Below are 5,298 nucleotides of genomic sequence, written 5' to 3'. Positions count from 1 at the left end.
GATTTTATTTACTCTCTTATGGCAACGTAGGTATCTTTTTCTCAACGAATCCTATTGACAATGTTGAGATTTTATTTACTCTCTTATGGCAACGTACTTATTCTCCATGTGTTGGTACCTGCTATGCAACTGTTTCCTCCAAGATTGAAACATTCCACCATGATGGAAAGCTCCTTGAGTGGGAAGGCAAACAACTCAAAAGAGCTCAGAAAGTCCCTGAAACTGAAAAGATTCACTAGACCCCTCCTTGCCAGAATAAGCAATAAAAGCTTAGAGTCCCTCTCAGATGGAAGGAAGCTGAGCAGAAGCTGGAAGAAGCAGAAACCAGCCAGCTGCTTGAAAGAGGTTTAGATCAACTGAGTCACTTGGAAAGGACACTCTCTGGCCTGTTGAGTTGCCTGCAGGGTATGCAGTTTTTCCAGGTTCCCAGCTTTTGTGAGCTGTCACTCATGCTGAGGGTGGGCTATGATAATGCACCTGTCTTTGAGTCATTTCTGCTCCTGTAAATAACCCCTCACCCACATTACTGTAAGTAAACCCAATAAAACTTATTAATTCACCAAGTTGGACTTTGATGGTATCTCTACTTTGATCTGTCCAGGGTTCTCTCTCTGGGGAGAGAAGACATGTGTGTTTCATTTCCCCATGAAAAGTTTTGTCACATAACAGTACCTACTAGGTTTTATAACTCTAAAATTCTATTTTTCTTTGAAACTAGTAAGCATATCGTGAGGAGCCATTTTGAAGGGCAATTATATTTTGTTTTCTATTATTGACCATGATGGATAATTTCCTAAAAGACAAAAATGTACTAATCAGGACAAGCTAGATGATCTTATACTGAGATGATCTAGGTAACCCTGTGCTCTACAGAAGAGAACTGAGATGTGTATGATTACTTCACAACACTCTAACCCTGTCTTCCAACTCCTGGACCCACTTGGGGGTGAGCAGGGCTGCCACTCTCCAAAGAACGTTGATTTATGTTCTTTCAGGTCACATCACAATCAGCTATGGAACCTTGAAGGCTGTGGGTAGGGCAACCTTTGAGTCAGGCATCACTTATGAGGCTTGCCTCCGATGTGTTAGCTGAGTGGTTAAAGCCTGATGTCTTATGGTGGCTAGGACAATCCATCCAATTTTGAAGTTCTGGGTCTTCAGCCAGTTACTGAGCCCTTGCGGCCCTTCTGAGGAAGTAATCCTAGAACTCTACGGGGTTTCCCACAGTGGACCCCGGTGAACTGGCAACATTTAATTATTCACCAATCAGTTCCCATTGCCAGCTCAATTGGCTTCTTACTCTGACTGACCCTGATGTCCAAAGTCAACTCAGTTTATAAAGAAAAACTATTCTGAGCTCTTCATCCTGTGGCCTGATAAGTTTCTGACCTTGAACCAACTTGGAGATTATACGTTTACTGGAATAAGTAATTCTTTGGATATCGGGGTGACAATAGCCCAAGAATACCCAGTCAGGGTCAGACAGATGGTTGCATTCATTTGGGAAATAAGAAGGCTATATCATACTGGGGAGCCAGCACCCAGCAAAGGCAAATCCAGAAGTGCGTCCATGTTGAGTGGTAACCTCAACAGTGTGGGATGGAGATGAAGCCCGAAGCTTCCGGGCAAGGTCAAAAACTGAAATACCAGGATGAAGGTGGAACAGAGATCAAGTCTGAAGCTTTGGGACAAGGTAAAAAACTGAAATGCCAGGATAAAGGTGGAATGGATTTGGAGTTTGAAGAGCCCAGCAAAACTCGAAAGAGAATACCTCAGGAACAGCAAGAGCTAGAGCTTCAAAGTCAACAGCCAGGCAAGGATGAGCTACAGAAACCCCAGTGAGAAAGTCTAAGACAACTAAAGCCCCTGGAGTGGGCCAAAGGTCCACAGGAACAGGCTGTAACTGGGAGGAAGTCTGGGGATGCTGGCAAGGGTCGCAAGTGGCCCTGTTGCACCATGGAGGAATATGCCGAAAACTACCAAAAGGAAAAGTACCAAAGGTTACTGCAGCACTATCCACCCAGTGATCATACGAAATCTGACCCACATAGGGCTCACACCACCCTTGTGGATACCTCGAAGATCAAAGGTTGTGTGGAGGGGCACAGTCATGGATCCAGAAAACTCACTGTGATCCTAAACAATCTACTGTTATTACCCCAAGAGAATGTCTCTCACCAGACAAAAGAGTGAAGATGTGTACAGAGAACTCTTCTGATACACAGAAGAAAGATGCAGTAAACCTTGAAGGAAGAAGGGGACACCACTTGGAGCCTGACTTGCCAGGAGCTCAAGTCTTCCTGCATAGTGGCAGCAGTAGGTCACTCCCCAACAAGATGCCAGTAGTTATAGCAGAGAAAAAGCCTGTTGTAGACCAAGAGAAGGGAAGAGGAATGGATGAAGTCCTTAATGTTATAGCAGACATGGTAAAGGAAATAAAACATGCACTAGGTCCAGGACTCCAGGAGGAAATCTTAAGTAACGAATTCAAATTGCAAATTACTCGAGGAGCTATCCAGACACTAAAGAACAGTGAACGGCTCAATGGCAAAGTCATTAATTTTTACTTGAATCTTCTGGTTGAGAGAAATGACAATAAATTGACAGCTCTTCACATGTTCAGCACTTTCTTTTATCCTAAACTAAAGCATGGCGGCTACAGTTCTGCTAAATGATGGACTCAAGGAATGAAATTGTTTGAAAAAGAAATTATTCTCATGCCTATTCATCAGAAGGTACATTGGAGCCTGAGAGTAATCAGCCTAAGAAAATGAAGTATCATATACCTCGATTCAGTGGGACAGACAGGGCAGAGTATTTGTGCAACCATCTTTGAATATATACAAAATGAGAGCAAAACTTGAAGGAACATTGAGCTGGACCCTTTGGAGTGGAAGCTATACAGTATGACATCAAAGGAGATTCCTCAACAACTGAATGGGAGTGACTGGAATTTTTACTTGTAAATATGCAGATTACATTTCTAGAGACCAACCACTTACCTTTTCTCAGTAACACATGCCCATCTTTAGGAAGAGGATGATGTGAGAAATCCTGTATAGTCACTTACTGTAACAACATCCGCCTGGTTGCTATGGCACCCCTGCACTTTTCCATTAACGTTTCTATATACCTCAAGCAAGATGGATTGAAAAGATTTAAAACAGATACTGAGCTGCCTGACATGGATGAAGCCCACTCTCTTCAATGTAGTCCTAACCTGGGGAGTCCTGCCCAGTGCCACCTATAGGCTACATGTAACTACTGCAAGTTTAGAAACCGCGGTTCAACCCACACAAGAACACATGTTCAAAAAACATTGTTTTAATTTGGATTTAGTTTACAAATTGTTTTAATGTTGGATTTAGTTTATAAATTATTTTTTGTCTTCTTCCCCCACAATGATTGTTTATGTTTTCACTAACTCATTTGCAAACCTTGGCAGTTGTCATTTTCCAATATTCTGTAATTACCAACTCTATTCCTTGTTTAAACTGTTTATTCCAGAAAGGAAGGCCCATCACAATGCCATTCCCTGCTGAGATCAGGAGGGACATCAGCAATAAGATGCAGGAAGTGTTGACTAGCATCTCTAATGCTGGAGTTGTATCTGTTAAATTGAAGCTGGAGGGTTTTTTTTTTAAAATGTATCTTTTAAAGCTTGAAAATAGTACAAGAAAGGACAATGAATTGCACAGACTGATGCTTTTCTGACCTATCACACTCTACTGGACTTGCATAGGTTGTAGAACTGTTGAGAAAAGCATCATGATTATTTAAAGACACATTCTTTTCCAGAATTAAGGAGACTTGCCTTAGTTTTTGGAAGTTGATTAGAAGTAGCTATAATGGTAACTATCCATTTTTATCCCAGGTCTCATTGAATCCAAACCTCAGCTTTACTAGGGCTATATTGAATTATTTGAAAAGTTTATTCAATTTAAAGTTATGTGTTTTACTTAATTCATTAAATTAATATTGCTGTATCCCATTCCCACTGTGGAAGTGGGGATTTAGGGTTGATTTGCTAATTATACAAGAATCCATTTTACATGTGATAAATTGTATTTAACTTTTCTGTTCATTATCTTACAGTTGTGTTTATGCAATTCTTATTTAATAAAGTCTAAAGTTGCTCAGAACATATTTTGCAAAAAAATAAAATAACCTTGATTTATTATCAGTAAATATTTGCATACATATTTAATATTTATTTTACATATTTATATAAAATAATTTATATTACATTAATTTATATTTCAGGGTCACATAAAATTTCTCCAGCAAAAAATATTCATGGCAAATAGAGAAAGATTATGAAGGCTTGTGCCCTAGAATTTGTCTTGTAACAAAGAGAATCACTTTGTAGATGGAATTAAGATTGCTAGTTAACTGACTGTCTTTTGTATTGCTATGACAAAACACTATGACCAAGGTATAAAAGAAATTGTTTACTTTGCCTTATGTATTAGAGGGTTAGAGTCTGTGATATCAGAGCAAAAGAATAGCTGAGAGCTTCCATGTTGATTTACGCCATGAGACAGAGAAAGAACTGGGTATCACAGGACTCTTTGAAACCTCAAAGCCCATTCCCAGTGACACACCTACAACAAGGCCATACCTTCCCATCCTTCCCAGATAGTTCCACTAACTGGGGACCAAGTATCCAAATATATGAGCCTACCAATCTCATTCAAACCACCACAATGACCCTAAGATAGAGAGTTTCTTCTGGAGTCTCTGCCTGGACTCCATCTAATTAAAGGGCCTTTTAAAATAGAAGAGTCTTTGCTGCATGCAGCGCAGGGAGATAGATGGATGAAGGAAGGGTGAGAAAGCTTTGAGAAAAGAGGCAGAGAACAAAAAGTGGGGGCGTAGAAGAAGACCAAGTATTTTCTACTCAGAGCCTGCTGATACTTTGATTTTATCCCAGAAAGACAACAAATTCAAGTTATTTTAACCATTATGTCTAGAGTAATTTTAAAAACTGAAGAATGTAGCAACAGAAAACTAGTATATACACTAGCATGACAAGCAGCCCAGCTCTTCAGGTTCCTCTCATGCTCTGCTTTTCTCCTTAATTTGGACCATTCAATATTGTTTGATGATTTATTTGCTCTTACTTGATGTTTGTCTCCAGGAAGTTATAAAATGGGGAGGGGTATTTTATTTATTTGTTTGTTTGTTTTTGCCTATTCTCTCCTGTATCCACCATACCTAGTACCTTGGACCTGACTAGAAAGGACAGGGGTTGACAAACATTAATCAAAAATATCTTGAATTTAAGAGCTTACCTTG

The 5,298-nt window shown here is 39.8% G+C and overlaps 1 pseudogene; it reads left to right on the top strand.

Moving 5' to 3' along the window:
• The first annotated feature begins 1,039 nt into the window (after nucleotides 1-1,039).
• LOC131908086 (sentrin-specific protease 2-like) lies at nucleotides 1,040-4,142 on the top strand (annotated as a pseudogene).
• Nucleotides 4,143-5,298: the final 1,156 nt, after the last annotated feature.

Source organism: Peromyscus eremicus, chromosome 4, assembly GCF_949786415.1.
Source record: "Peromyscus eremicus chromosome 4, PerEre_H2_v1, whole genome shotgun sequence".
NCBI lineage: Eukaryota > Metazoa > Chordata > Mammalia > Rodentia > Cricetidae > Peromyscus > Peromyscus eremicus.
The sequence above is the reverse complement of the archived record's forward strand: the minus strand, read 5'-3'. Positions and strand labels throughout refer to the sequence as shown.